The sequence below is a fragment of the Tachysurus vachellii genome, chromosome 3 (assembly GCF_030014155.1).
Source record: "Tachysurus vachellii isolate PV-2020 chromosome 3, HZAU_Pvac_v1, whole genome shotgun sequence".
Taxonomy (NCBI): domain Eukaryota; kingdom Metazoa; phylum Chordata; class Actinopteri; order Siluriformes; family Bagridae; genus Tachysurus; species Tachysurus vachellii.
In genome coordinates this window covers 11,137,642-11,153,861 of record NC_083462.1, presented here as the reverse complement: position 1 = coordinate 11,153,861, position 16,220 = coordinate 11,137,642, and the positions used below count along the sequence as shown (strand labels likewise).

General features: G+C 37.3%; 1 protein-coding gene across 5 annotated transcripts in view; it reads right to left on the bottom strand.

Annotated features, from left to right (window-relative positions):
* Positions 1-16,220, bottom strand: part of LOC132842823 (thyroid hormone receptor beta) — a 104,255-nt gene that overhangs the window by 47,177 nt on the left and 40,858 nt on the right. For 4 of the 5 annotated variants that reach the window (XM_060865709.1, XM_060865707.1, XM_060865713.1 and 1 more), the window contains one exon: positions 746-810. The gene's annotated coding sequence lies outside the window, so the exon portion shown is untranslated. Of the gene's footprint in view, positions 1-745; positions 811-10,891; positions 10,912-16,220 lie in introns of those variants that run through there. The other variant, XM_060865710.1, reaches the window with a different exon arrangement.

Genomic DNA, 16,220 nt, shown 5'->3' with positions numbered 1-16,220 from the left:
TATAGCAGGATTAATCCTGTTGTTTAATATGGAGCGCTCATATGGCGAGAGGGCACGGGGACGAAGCACGGCAGATGGTGTTTTCATTACACGGGTCTGTCTGACAGAAAAATAAATCAACTGACTTTGCTCGCATGCCCTCACTGCACTTATCAAATTACACTGTTTGCTCATGCCACCGAGGACAAACACGCACAAACAAAAAAATGAAGTGAGTCGCCCAGAAAAAAGAAAAAAAAAAAACAGCGTAGTCTTGCTGAGCTCTGACGCAATCTCCGTGATTAGCGTCGTCAGATTCTACAGAGATAACAGAACAGAACCGAGGGTATATGTTAATGTTTATTAAGCCGTCAGCTCTGATATCTGAATACTGAAGTGTGATTGAAGCTACTTCAAACTTAGCTGTCTATTCTTAAAGAATCTCAGCTGTAGTAATATAAAAAATATGTTTTATTTAAAAAACAAGAAGAAGAAGAAAAAAACGTTCCCCTCCATTGATGTAGATGGCTCCCATGTTGACCTATGCGTCATTCTCTCGTCCTGACTGTATATCTTTTATGTTTCTAAATATTTACTGTATTTACGAGCCCGAGATCAGTGGCACTTTTGATTTGTTTGAGATTTAACAGCGAACGCTAAGCGCTTGTGTACATTCTCGATGCAGAGTAATGATTCAGTCATGCGGTGGAACGTAAACACTTTGTAATGATTCACATAGAAATGAATGTGCGTGAAATGTTCTTACCGGACAGAGCTGGGATCCTTCTGTCCTGCCAGGATTAACGAGCGCTGAACAGTGTGTGTAAGAATCTGCAAAGAAAAGACAGAGATACAGCTGAGTGTGGAAATTTGAACATTTTTGCTATTTCTGTTGATCCTCTTTGCTTTGTTGCGTTATCGTTTCCATAGTGACGGATCATTCGTGGTAATTTGGATCAACCGATTAAAAAAGTTGCTCGTTAAGAAAAAAACATAATAAATAAACATGGACATGGTGCAATTTTCTGTAAAAAGAAGCATTTATTAGAAGGAGTCTCCAGTGTCAGTGAAGGAAGATGAGAGAAGAAAAAGCTGATAAGGAAATCTCTCTACAGCCAAAATATCCTGAACGCACCTGAAGGCGTTAATATAAACTTCCCAGTATTAGTTAAACTATCACCATCTACGGCTGTGTCTCAATCAGCTCCCTAGCTCACTAGTCTGTGATTTTAACCACTGTCTCTCTCTTAATCGCAAAATTCTTCCAGTGCTTTGGAATATTCGCTCCCTAAAAATTCCAACAATGCATCATAAAAATCACTAGTGGAAATGACATCATATTCAATTCAATTTATTCGTTTAGCGCTTTTAACAATTGCCGTTCATTCAAAGCAGCTTTACAGAAGCATAGCAACAGAATAAAATAAAAATTGTACTATTTATCTTTAACATCTATCCCTAAATCCCTATTGATATCTGTGTCTGATTGAAGCAACATGATGGAAATGCGTGTGAAATTATACGACAAATCTAACTCGAACATTTTAGAAGGAATGTGGACGTTTCAATAATAAAGTCAAAATGATAATCTTCAAAAATCCTGCAGCATGACAATTGTGAACGGGATCGACAACCTTGTGTTTTATACCTTAAAAGTAACATTATAAACAACTAGGAACTAAACAAGTGATTTAGATTTAGGATGTGTGTGTGTGTGTGTGTGTGTGTGTGTTGCAGTATCAGTGTCTGTTTCAGCTTAGCACAACTTTACGTTCAACAAGCGTGATGTTCATTTCTTCAAACTAAAAGTCTGACAGGGACTTGAGCCAACGATCGTGTAAAGAATAAAATGCTATCATTACTAGAGGAAACAGCTGAGGGTGAAACACAACTCTAATCTCAACAGAACCTCGGCTGTGGGTCGTGTAAACCGAGCGTGTAAACGAGGTCACACTGATCGTTCAGATTCTCACTCTGATAACTGACCAAAATGCTAAAAAGTCCTGAGCGTGTTACAGAAGAAAGTTAGCACAGTCACAGCCTGCTAGCTTAAACTGAATGTTAGCTATATTAGCATGAATAACTTACATGTGTGTAGAAAGTAACTCTGTCTCAAGAGTCTGATTTAATTGTTAAATGTAGGAAGTTGGGGCACGGTGGCTTAGTGGTTAGCACGTTCGCCTCACACCTCCAGGGGTGGGGTTTGATTCCCGCCTCCGCCTTGTGTGTGTGGAGTTTGCATGTTCTCCCCGTGCCTCGGGGGTTTCCTCCGGGTACTCCGGTTTCCTCACCCGGTCCAAAGACATGCATGGTAGGTTGATTGGCATCTCAGGAAAATTGTCCGTGTGTGTGATTGTGTGAGTGAATGAGAGTGTGTGTGTGCCCTGCGATGGGTTGGGATTGTCCATGGTGTATCCTGCCTTGATGCCTGATGAGGCCTGAGATAGGCACAGGCTCCCCGGGACCCGAGGTAGTTCGGATAAGCGGTAGAAGATGAGTGAGTGAGTGTAGGAAGTTGATTCTGGGAGTTTGCACCATTTTGCTCTTTGAACTTAAAAAACGTAACAAACAAGTACAAAAAACTTTGAAAAGATGTATTTATTCATTCAAAAATGAGTTCGTCCATCTCAAAGCGATGTCGCTTCTTTAGTCAATATTAAATAAGTAACAGGGTTGCTAAAGGCATAACGGCTTTATATGATCCTGTTTTTAGATGAATAGTTTTCTTTCAATATACTATAAAGTTTTTTATGCATCTTTGAAGGCATCTCATCAACTCGCTTTTTTGGTTCATATTTTTAAGTCAAATATATTCTAGCTGCATCTCATTTGCTGGAATTCAACCAAAAATAAACAGGATTTCTGAGACTTCCTGCAATCAACACTCGCGGCACTGCTTACGTAGGGGCTGTGCTAATAAGCTCTGACACTGGATGAGAAAAAAAATTCAAGATGGCGACGACACTCTGATGAACAAGATATCTTAGAAGTGCAGGATGTGTGTGTGGTTTTTTTTTATATAAGCTCATTTTATGTGATTGATTTTTGAACATTTCAAAAAATTTGGCATATTTTACTAATATTGTGTGTAGCTTATTTGAATGCAGCTTATGTGTTAGATTTTGGATACAAGGAAGGAAGGAAGGAATTAAGGAAGGAAGGAATAAAAAATTAACAAAGAAATGAATGAATGATGGAATGAAGGAAAGAATGAAGGAAGGAATAAAGAAAGGAAGGAACGAAGGGATGAATGAAGGAACGAATGAATGAAAGAAGGAACAAATGAAGGAATGAATGAAGGAATAAAGGAACAAATGAAGGAAGGGATGAAGTAAGGAATGAATGAAGACATGACTGAAGGATTTAATTAAGAAATAAATGAATGAATGAATGAATGAATGAATGAATGAATGAATGGCTGATTAAATGAATGAATGAACGAATGCTGGAAGGAACAAAGGAATACAGGAACAAATGAAGGATTAAAGAATTAAGGAACAAATGAAGGAACAAAGGAAGGAAGGAAAGAATTACGAAATCACCGGACAAGTGGGAAAACAAATTCTATCTATAGATATACACACTGACCCTTTATATATCAGTTCAGTTGAAATAGTGCGACTCATTCAGAATAGTGCAGGTACTGGTGCGGCTCGAACCTGCACTCCATTCATATCACACTATTCAGTATTCCTCACGGTCAGAGCCAGTCGCCGAGGTGCCTTTGTAATTGGTTTGAACTGAGATGCCCGCTGTTTGAGAGGGGGCCCGTGGGTGTCTCAGCACTGCTTTGCCAGTCTTTCTCCTCTCCTCGCAGACAGTTTCCATGGTGATCGAGTTATATCTGGAAGCCTCAACACAATATGTGGTGGCGCTTTGCTCATGAACTCATTAGTACTTTGAACCGCTGAAAGCGAAGCATGAAGAAAGTCATGCAGAATATTGCATTTAGATGATATGTAGAGGTCTACAGGCAGATTAAAAAAATCTTGACTGTTTTAACCAGAGACCAAAATGTGGAATTTGGGCTGTTTTGGGTTGCTCGTGTTCACCATTGAATGTCTTTATCATGTCACACTCCAGTGGGGATTAATGGCTCCTGTGAAATGAAAGTACAGTAGACACTTGGGGATAATATTTCTGTTTTTATCCAGCTTGCAAGGTGAGATCTGTGGAATCTGAAGAGATCTGGGAAACCTGGAAGCACATTTTGAACTGTTTGTCATGTTCCTCAAACTGTTCCTGACTAATTTTTTTTTTTCCCATCTGGCCATCACAATTAGACCCTTATCGAAGTCACTCAGATCCTTATACTCCAAACACATTAACTTTTAGAACGGACTGTTTACTTGATCTGTAATAAATCCCACTCCTTGACAGGGAATGTGGAAGCTTAGTGGTTACAGCATTGGATTGCCAATCAGAAGGTTGTGAGTTTGAATCCCGGGTTCACAGAGCTACCACTGCTGTGCCCCTGAGCGAGACCCTTAAACCCTCAATTGCTCAGTTGTATAAAACAAGATAAAAATGTAAGTGTCTCAGGATAAGGATGTCTGCCAAATGATGTAAAGGACAGGTTTTTCTGCACACAAAATAATCAATGATCCTTTCACATGTGAATGCTTTTAATGTTATGGTTGTGTTACAGTTGCAGAAAATTAAGAAGGTCATTTTAAAACCTTAAAGAAACAACACTAACAGCTAACTTTCTCACAATGCACCAACATTTTTCAAATCTATTGATTATTAGGCTTAGATCGTGTGGAGCATCTATCATACAATAGGGTCAAACACTGGGGCAATATTTTCATAAAATAAAAAAAAACAACCATCAAACCATTTCTGCTCTCTGACATTCTTGTTTCTTAAATGCTGGTTCTTAAACATCTAAAATATGAAGGTGTTCAATCCACTACACCACTAAAGAGTCTGACTCATATCATATCAGACTTTTGTTTATACTGATTGAAAATATCTGATTTAGATATTGATTTTGATCTAGAAAACAACAACAAAAAAACATTTCTGTCTTTTTCATCCTACTACACTATTCCTTGAAAGCAATTTGCCCCGAGTCTCCATAAACAGGGAACTATGTACACCAGCCCCAAGTCGCTTGTGCATCCGTCAGTTGATGTATGAGGGCGTTCGCTCCTCGGTTAGTTCTCAACACCGCCAGTCTTTCTGTATTTGTTAATATGTTTGGCGCTACAGTTTTGGTGAGTGATGTGCTGTCTGTGTCTCCTGTTAAAGTCCATCGCAACCTTGCAAAAGCTTCCCCATTCAGCCAAGAGAAGGGTTTCAATACGATCTGACTTTGTTGATTCTGGTGATCCTGCAGATCTTACAGAGATATTTGCAACTCCAGAGTTAGTAAAACACTGCTGATGTTGGTCATATGGGATATGATGTACCCAGAAGAAATGTGATATTTTCCTATAAATCATACTTTTCTAAAAGAAGTCATGCATTTTTATCCTTATATACTGTAGTTACTGTCAGGCCCCCGGATACGGTGGGAAGGAGACAGACCCGTAGGCAGGATAGCTTCAAATGAAAGGGGTTTAATACACAGGGAAACAAACAGACATCCACACGACACGGGGAACTAACGGAAATTACACTAATGAATCCGCGCTGCCATTGGCAACGCGGCTCACATATATACATACACAGACAATCACAGGATGGGAAACAGGTGAGGAGACAGGGAGGAGCAGACAAAGGCGGGGCAGACACGTGACAATAATAAAAACATTAGCACGTGTCCTAAGGTCCGCGCAGATCCCTGACAGTTACGTAGCTCCTGTTATCACTTTCTTTACAGCAGCTGTAAATATTTACTTTCTCACTTTCTTGTAAAGGTAATAAAATCAGATCGAAATATACTTTATTACTTTATCAAGAAATTATGACACTGATTCACAGACAGACTTATGACAGACACACATAGTCACCTGTTTGTTTTCTTTTATGCATTTATTTGACTATAATCAATAGTAGGAATATTGGTCTAACTCTAAAGATATAAAGACGGGTTTAGTGCGTTAGGTTTCTGAAATGTTGGTTGGAGTTACAGTCAAACATGTAAAAGAAGTGTAGGATTTGTACAAATTGAACACATTTCTACATCCGTCTACTTGTGCTAGTCCCTCAAGTGATTCAGACTCACTGGAACAAAAAACAAACAAACAAACAAAAAAACCCAAAGGTGTATATATACTGTAGACAACAATCAGACATAACATTAAACCACCAGACTAATGTTATGTAAATTATGCCACCAAAAAATCTAGCTTCAAATTGCGCCATCGAATCAGCTCTGATCCTTCAAGCAACAAACTCCACATGATCTCTTATGGTGTGCTGTGGTATCTGGCACAAAATGTTATCAGCAGATCCTTTAAGTCCTGTAAGTTGTGAGGTGGAACCTGCATGGATCAGACTTGTTTGTCTAGCATTTAACAGAGATTGAGATCGGCTTGAGTTCTGGGGAATCTGAAGGCTAAGTCCTTGAACTCGTTGTCAGTTTCTCAAACTATTTTTGAATTTTTTTGATTTTTCGTCTAGCCATTACAGTTTATCCACTGGGACAGATTAGAATGAGCACGTGCATATAATAAGCCGTGATTTGACTTGAGTTATATAATACAAATTATATTCAACATGAATTCTACAGCACTGTGGGAGAATGGATAAAGAATTACCAGCTACAATTTTTTTTCACCTAAAATTCTTCTGTTCAGAACATATGACCAAAACAAATGTGTGGATTTTTAATAAAAGTAAAAAGTAATAAAAATAAAAAAAGTAAAAGAAATAATAAGTAAAATTTTACTGAAAATTGACTAATGAATATCAGACATTGCTTTTGAATTGTGGTTCAACAGAAGCTCATCCGTATTCCTTCGCATTCGTTGCTGATTGTACAGATCTGTTTTTTTTTTTTTTTTTTATCTTTATTGATATTTATATCTACATTTACAGATCTATGTTTATTTTTATTTTTATTTATCTTTGTTGCACCAATTTGTATTTACTTCTTAAAATTTTCATTTAAATTTGAATATATATATTTTAAATTTAATATTTACTTGCCAAAATAAAAATAAAAGGAAAATAATTTTTACCTTTTTAAAATTTGACACTAAAGTGGTATTTAAACTGGATTTGCATGTGTTTGCACCGTACAACTTTAATTCTGACGGTTATGGATCAGTTGTTTTCTCATATATTTCTTATTCCAAGTTGGCTTAAGACACTTTCATTAATTTTATTTTTTTTCTTTCAGTTTTCTAGGTTCACCGTCTTTGTATTTGTGTCAGATGTATGAATTGCGTGTGTGTGTGTGTGTGTGTGTGTGTATGTGTGTGTGTGTACAAAGTTAATTATTCCTCTTGGGTTCCTCTGTTTTTATTGCTGATGGTAGTGTGTTTGCCCAAAGAGTACTACTTATGCTTGGAAGCGTTTAAGGATGTTGACAATTTTTTGTTTTTGTTATTTTCCTTTGACTTTTGTGAGATTTCTCGAGTTCTTTTAAGCATATTTGGCATGGAACAGATTTTACCAAATGTAGATGTAGATTTATTGAATGTTTTACTGGAGTTTGAAATTGAACTTATAAAACAAGAATACTGTTCAAGTTACTTATGAGTATTTCTTTGTGTCGTGTAAACCTTACTTAAAATCAAATACAGTAATATGTGAAATATAATATACTCATTTAAATTTACTGAGGCTTTATAAGTGGAAACGTTCAGCATATGTTTCAATCTGAGTCTGCTATTATTATCTCAAACCCAGTGTGTGTTATTAAGAATATTTGCATGTCCTTAACAAATGCAAATACTTTGTGATAATCTGCGGTGAAAAAACATTCAGGCCATATGGACTGGTTTTCCTAAGTGCTGGATAAAACATGGGTTTAATATCCTCTTCATTTTCTGATGGAAGTGCTTTAATGTATAATGAAATAAGGACAATAAGTTCTGTGAGGACAGAATTAAATAATCAGCAGCAATCAGAGGATGGTTTCAGGGTGATGAATTATAAAATGGACCACGCTTACGATCTTCATCTTTTGTAATTTGTACTCAAGCTTTTCCGGTAGAAATGAATAGATTCGTAAGATTTTTGTACAATATCACTTCAAATTGCATGATCTTTTTCACCTAAATATCACCTAAATTGTGAATGTGTACAAAAAAAAGCAATCAAATAAGAACAATTAAAGAAATTCAATCATATTAGATTCAAAAATCGAATGGGTTTGTAAATATTATTATTAAAGATATTCAAAAATATAACAGTAACAAACTAAATTATAGAAGAAAATATTTAACAAAACGAATCACAACAACAAAAGTTCGGACTGTTGCATGATGTAGCTCATTTGGGAGGAAAAAAACCCAGAAAATAAGCTACAGCAAAAAAAAGGGGAAAAAAAATGAAGAAAATATAAGATATAAGAAATGGCAAAAAGACCAGTAGATATCAGCAAGGTGAGGAATGTCAAATGAGTCGATGCGATCTGGAGGTGACTTATAACTTTATTCTAACTTTAACTGTATTCCCTTTAATTGAAAGTCTGTAACTGTGGCCACGATATAGGAAAGCGTCAACTGGTTTGACTAATTAATTTATAATACTGTAATAAATATGAATAAAGTGAGAAATTAAGTCTTGTGGGCTTAAAAGCAGCAATGCTGGCTTGGTTATTTATAGCTTTAGCTGAACGCTAACAAGCACAGATTTTATTTATTTATTTATTTTTTTATCAGCTTTCCAGATGTTCATTAGTTAGCTCTGGACAGTAAATGGATCCTTAGGTGAAAATCAGGTCAGTCTTAAAACAAAAAACAAAAAACAAAATCTTTTTCTCCAAAAGTCCTTACAACTTATTGCTTCACTGTCTGTGTTGCAATTTATTACTCAACAATATTTCAGGATCGGTTTATCACACAAAACTGAAATTGTTTAATGAACTTTCAGTACTAGAGCCAACATCATTAATCAGCTTACTTAATGGCTCACAGACTTTACTGAATAACTGGCCATTAGGAACCAGCAAGACTGTACATATTACATTACCAACACTCCATCTTTCAGTTCCAGGTGAAAAACTGGGTACATTTGATCCAAATGATCTTGCTACAGCCAGGAAATCCTACAGAAAGCTGTGTTTATACCACAAATGAAACAAAAAACATCCCTATTATTCTTCCAATGTGCTCATTCTAATTTTAATAATGATTTATAGTTACTTTCTAAACCTACAGAAAGACTTGTGTTGATACTGGGAGGAGATTATTAGACATTTTTGACAGGAGTCTCCACTCTAAACATATTGCTGACCCTCAAACTTTACATAAACGTTTTCTAATACAGAAAGTCTTCAGAGATTATGAACTCTTGGCTTTGTGGATCCTCACTCACATGACACGTGACATCTGTGTTTTTCTTTACAGCTTTTATAACATTAAATATATGATAGACACAAAGTGACATGCTTTGTTTAATAAATGCCACCTAGTCCTTATTTATGTTATTTTCCTATCACATGCTCTGTGGTGTTTTTTATTCTGTACAGTAGTTACACAATAACATATTGAATAGTAATTATTTAGTAATTAATATTGCCATCATGGTTAGCATGTTGTTCCTGCAACTCAGGGGTCTCTACTGCCCCTTTACCAAGGTGCCCGTGCTTTGGGTGTCGAAAAAGAAAGAACTGATTTTAAATTAGGCTCTGGCTCCGAACCAGCACTCAAACTGCCTTGGTGGAAAAGGGGCGTGTGATTGTAGATTGACAGAAGGGTGTGTAAATGGATATTGGATGGATGGATAGATTGATGGATGAGTGGATTGATTGATGGACGGATGGATGAATGGATGGGTGGGTGAGTAGATGGATGGATAGATGGAAGGGTGGGTAGATAAATGGATGAATGGGTGGAATGACTGTTGGTTGGATGGATGGATTGATAGGTGTATTGATTGATGGATGGATGGATGGATGGATAACTGGATGGGTGGATGGATGGATGGATAGATTGATGGATAGGTGGATGGATGGGTAAACTGATTGAAGGGTAAATGGATGGATGGATGCATGTTTTGATAAATGGATTTGTGAGTAGATTTATGGATGGGTGGGTGGATGGATACATGGATGGGTGGATTGATTGATGGATGGATGGATGGATGGATGAATGGATGGGTGAATGGATAGACGGAAGGGTTGGTAAATGGACAGATGGATGGGTGGGTGGATGGATGGATTGACAGATGGATTGATGGATGGATGGATGGATAGATGGATGCATGGGTGGATGGATAGATTGGTGGGTGGGTAGGTAGATGGATGGGTGGATGGATAGATAGATGGATGGATGGATGGATGGGTGTTTTTTTTTACATGGATGGGTGGATGGATATATTAATCAACACAGTGAGTTCAAGCTGATTTTTGGTCACGCACTAATGACTAGATTCTGTTCCAGTGCACATTATTATGCAGGTCAAACAAACTCTGGTTACTATTACACAGGAACAATTATAGGTTTAGAAATACTTGATTATAACCTTGTTTAAGCCAAGTATAATGAAAAGAAATACAAATGAATCAGACGTGATGTTATGCAGATCTTAACTAGAAGAGTCGACTAGAACTGTTGTAAAACAGAGCAAAACCACAAAAGGCAGAGATCGAACATGTAATTCAGCACGACACTTTAGCATTTGTCATTGTGTAATTTGCAGACAATAGAGCAGAGGTAGCGCAGAGAATAATATTGTGATTTGCAGCTTACAGGATTAGCGTTTTGTACAATTGTACTATTTTTAAAGCTTGACATAATTGCAGAATGTAGGACGTCACCAAAAGCAGAAATGGGGCAGGTCTGAGCCTCACCTCTCATCGTATGCGACGCTCTCCAAAGCCTCAAAACAACACGCAAGAAGACGGCTATCGCACAACGTTACTGTAGCTCTGATTTCCAGTGCTGCCAGATTTCAGAATGACTCAGCACTGCACAGATAAGATGAAAATGAAAGTTAGAGGAAGAGTGAAGGCTGATGGAGTTGGAACAAGGCAGACAGACTGGAAGAATGGCTCTCAGGAGGAGAGAGTGAGAGTGAAATGGAGATTGCGATGCCCATGGCAGTGTTGTAATTAACCTCTGAGAGCCAGACATTTGTCCGATTTTAACAGCATTAAATTTACATGAGGACCCAATTCCAGTGGCATCATGTGAAGGCGCTTACTCTTACTAATCATTTAATTTCTGGCTGGTTGTGTTTCCTGTACCTAGCCTTAAATAAAAAGATCACATTACTATCTCTGTATTGGTCTGATTTCAGGTGCTGTGAGTTACATCTCACATTGAACAAAAGCTTTTCACTGTATTTACCGCTTTAACACACCATTTTAATTTACACAGACCTTTAATTAATTAATAAACAGTCATTAATTATTTTCCTGTAACACCGCATCCTAAACCTGCTGAATAATTTCCTCTGGGTTCTCTAGTTTTCTCCCCAGTCCAAAATTTGATATTATTGCATAATGGATATTGTGATCTTAAAGAGGTGGCTGATTGTTATGGCCAAAATTGTGCTGCAGGTTTATTCATTTTTTTTTCTTTGCGATGCAACAAAAACCAAGGTTGGAAAAACAAGTTGAATTGCAAGCACAGGATTCTTCTTTTAAACAGTACAAAATCAGAAATCAGTACCAAATCAGCCCAAGCACCATTATTCAGTCTCTTAGGATTTTGTGGATTTGCAAACGTATAAATGAACCTACAATCAAGCAAATTAAAAAATATTCAAAGAAGAAGAAGACACGAGTCTTTACTGGTACTAGTTTAAAAGAAGAACAAAATCGAGGGTTTTTTTCGGCTGCAACAATCACGAAAAACTCAGAAATCCTTGACGATTACTAGCTATAATATGTAGTTAGAATACATTTAACATCTAAAAATCAGTTTTCATATAGAATCTTATTCATTAATAACAGAATGTGTACTATAAGGTTCTGTATTTATTTTTCATAAATAAAGCATTTTCAGTTGTGAGGAAAAGTTTAAAAAGTTTTGTAAGTGTAAATCTTTATGGGTTTAGATAAACAGGTTCTATGAGGGAAAATGATGCAAAACTTTATATTTAGCAACTAGTGAAACCTCACTATTACATGACACTAATTACAACCAGACTTTCAAGTTGCTCTGCAGTCTTCAGTTCAAGTTACTTTTCAGTCTCTCTCTCTCTCTCTCTCTCTCTCTCTCTCTCTCTCTCTCTCTCTCTCTCTCTCTCTCTCTCTCTCTCTCTCTCACACACACACACACACACACACACGGTTATATTTAGGTGATTAAAACAGGGTATGGTAGAATAGTGCATGTTGTGGGTTTGATTTTTAGCTCTGGTGTTTGTTTCTAATAGGAATTTAAAAGTACAAGCTCACATCATGTTAGAAGGACAGAAACTGATTGTGTTAATGTTACTCCGTTCAATTGCGTGTTTGAATTAAGTCAATTCAACAATTTTTTTCAGTGTACAGATTTCCTTTTTTACGCTATAAAACAAAAGCTAAACTGCTACAACGTAATCCTGCAGCTGTGTCATGCTCAGAATGCTGTACGATGTGAAAGCATTCGTGTTTTACACAAGTTAAATGACATGGATATGTGTGTAATTCTTCTAAATGGATCAAAACAAAGCGACTTGTATGAAAATAATGACACACCCATGCAACTCTTAAAAAAGGGACCAGGGTGTGTCAAAACCACCAAATAAGACACCATGTGTGCACTCATCCATTCTAAAGAAATTCACTATAATTTACTGTAACCGTTTTCATATCCAAAATTCCACAGGCTAGTAACACAGCCCTGAAATCGGACAACTTGCAGCAGTTTACAATACCAGAGCTGCAAATACTAGCCGCGTTGGTCTAGTGAATGCAACCCATATGTGGTCCATATGCTGGGGCTGCTTTCTCTGACTTCCTCACCCAGTGTCAGTAACTGATTCATGTCTGCTTGATGAAGAACAGTCCACCCGTCTACATGCAGAGCGGCGACGTGCCGTGGCCGATCATTTCTCCTCGCGTGAACACCATAGATCGCTTTGTCGTGTCTAGTTTTTCATTTGTTTGTCATCATCTGCCTTCGTGTCACTCGAACACCATTTCATTACCATGCAGCACCGTCAAACGCTACATAAAAGTCTATAAAGTCTAGACTGATATCCAAGATGACAATTTAAATCAATTCAATTTGCACTTCAAAGTCAGTCTTATACTTTGGTCTTATACACCGGACTGAAATCTATCACTTTTTTCCTTTATGCCTGCAGATTAAAGCAAGTATCCAATCAGCCAATCAGCTGAAAGCAGCACAATGCATAAAATCATGCAGATACACGTCAAGAGTTTCAGTTCATGTTCACACCACATACCAGAACTGGGGAAAAAAATGATGTCAGTGACTTGGCACGGTTGTTGGTGCCAGATGTTGGCTGCTTTGAGTATCTTAGAAAATGCTGATCCATTGGTAATCCATTTTATTTGAGATCCCAGTGAGCATAGAAAAGTTCCCAAAAACCAAAAACGGATGTTTTAACTAAAACAAATGTTTATCTTCAAACCCATTTCTGCTATTTGTTTATAAGTCAGTAGTATCCTAATAAATTGTATATCAGATTTACTTTAATAAAGTAATCTTATTGTTTATACTGATTAAATAAAATCTACAAACAGGTTCAATGAATTATACGTTTTAATATTTGTTAAACTGCTGTTACATAAGGGAACTGAAACACTTCAAGACATGTGGGAACGGTTAGCATCACATCATACTGTCTCTGCTAATTTTCCTAAAACTCTACAGCCTTTTATGCAAAGAAAAATATTCCTTCAGTGTAAATTATATATTTATATGCAAAGCAACATTAATACACTGAATGCATCCCAAATGAGAGTTTTTTTTTTACCTAAGAAAATCCATTAAATGTCTAAAATGTGCAGGATATTGGTGTAAATATTTCACATGCAACATCCCATAATAACTACAGATCTTTATTTATTGGCACGTTAAAAAAGAACTCTTTATGGCTTTATACCAAGTTTATTTAAGATGAATTGAATTGCATTAAAAATCAACTGCTTTGAAATGCTTCGTGGATGAAAATACGACATGAATTCTATTGAACTAAACAAAACTACCCCAAGATCTGTCTCTCTAGCCACCGTTTTAACCAGTGGTGATATTAGAGCTGTGGGAATTTAGCCATCAGATATCAGGTCACATGAATTCACGAGGTTGCAGGGTGGGTTTGTTTTACTGCCTCATAGCTCCAGGTTTGATCCTGAGCTCTGGTTACTCCCTGTCTGTAGTTCATGTTCTCACTGTGTCTACATGGGTTTCATCTAGGCTCCTCGGTTTCAGAAGACTTCTTGAAACAAATCATTTTGCGAACTGGTTATGCTAAACCATGGACCTGTGTGTGGCCATGAGATAGACTGGCATCCAACCCTGCGATAAGCCCTGGATCTTCACAGTTGTACCAGGATAAAGGGCGATCTGAAGTTAAATGAGTTGGGAGAGAACGTGAAAAACAACACGATGAGCCGTTTCTAGCAATGAACAGAAATAAAGGTAAAGTAGATTGTTATTCCCCAATGTACAGAACATGTAAATACCCCCTGAGTGGGATATAAGTCAGAACGTTAAAAAAAAACAACTGTTTAGTATTGTTATCTCAGTAAACCAACAACTGTGAATGGAATACACACAAAACACATACAAATAAGTTAAAAAAAAAAGGAAGCACGAGCTCGATGAGATCGCCCTGGATGCAGAGGAACAACGGCTCATCAGGACATTCCACAGCAACAAAACAGGACGTGTCTCAATCCAAAAGGAAAGGGAGGGTAGATGAGAGGGGGGGGCAGAATAAGCTGGCATGATCCTTACTCTCATCTTCATTGGCTGTGATTTGGACTTCCCCCATCCCAGGAGAGTTGCCCTGTCCCATGTTGCCCTGGCACAGCCCTTTGCACATATGTGTTGATGAGGCCATTATGTAACCTGCAGGCCTTGGATGCACTTGGCTCTCACCTCCAACACCCCCACCCCCCACCCCACCCCCTTCCTTTACACCGCATTGTACTGTAGCTCTCGCTTTTCTCAAGCCACCCATTCTGTCTCCGATAAGAGAGCTTGTTTTATTGTAATATATATTCATAATATCATTTCAGGTGTAAAATGGTGACGAGTCATACACTGTTCCACAAGCTTTACTTTCTGGACTTCAAAATACATTCCTTGAAAAGTTGGTGTTTCTGATATAAAGGCTGTTCTCCTCTAAGTTTCCTTATCTTTCTCACTTGAATGTAATTCTACATTTTTCCCAGAAAAAAAAAGGAGCTAGCAAGTGATTTAATGTAAACGAACGGCCCGAAGTATTTACTCATATATAATTTAGACATTCAAATGATAGGCAGCTTTGTTTATATTCAGTTCATGTCCAACACACACACACACACACACACACGCACACACACACACAAAAGTGAAGATATTCACACATGGTAGTTATTGAATGGTAAGTTTGTGGTAAATTAAAACCACAAGTGCATCGAAGAAAAGTTTAGTGAGCGAGTGGGCCAAGTATTAGATCTTCACCGCCATGACTTCCAAATATTTTTGCAAGATTTACAGTTTTAACACAAATTGGATGCGATCGAATTTATTTGTAAATTCAAAAACGCTGAAGTATTTTACGTTTTCATCCTTTTTTTGGAATTTTGTGGCTGTCACTAGATGTAAATGTAGATTTTCAAGAGCGTCTGTGATTGTGCTGATTTAAGTAATTTACCAACATATACAATACATGCGAGTATGTAGAAAATCAAGGTTAATAAAAGTTTTGTAAATGTGGCAGGAATTGGTTTTATTTCTTTCTACCTACAGAAACATTTACACACGATAGCTGCTATAGTGTTGAAAAATACACCATTACAACCGCAACAGTTTACATAAAACCTTCATGAAACTCACCCAGTGAGCAGAATTATCAGACTGTACGTCCTATACATGCTAACCGTTTTTATATTCCCCCAAAATAAGCTCTCTGATGGAGTTGCTCAGACTGGAGACGCCTTTATCTCGAACACACACATGCTGCTCAAACATACCTCCTCCAGATTAAAGCACACTGGACGGTGATGATAGTTT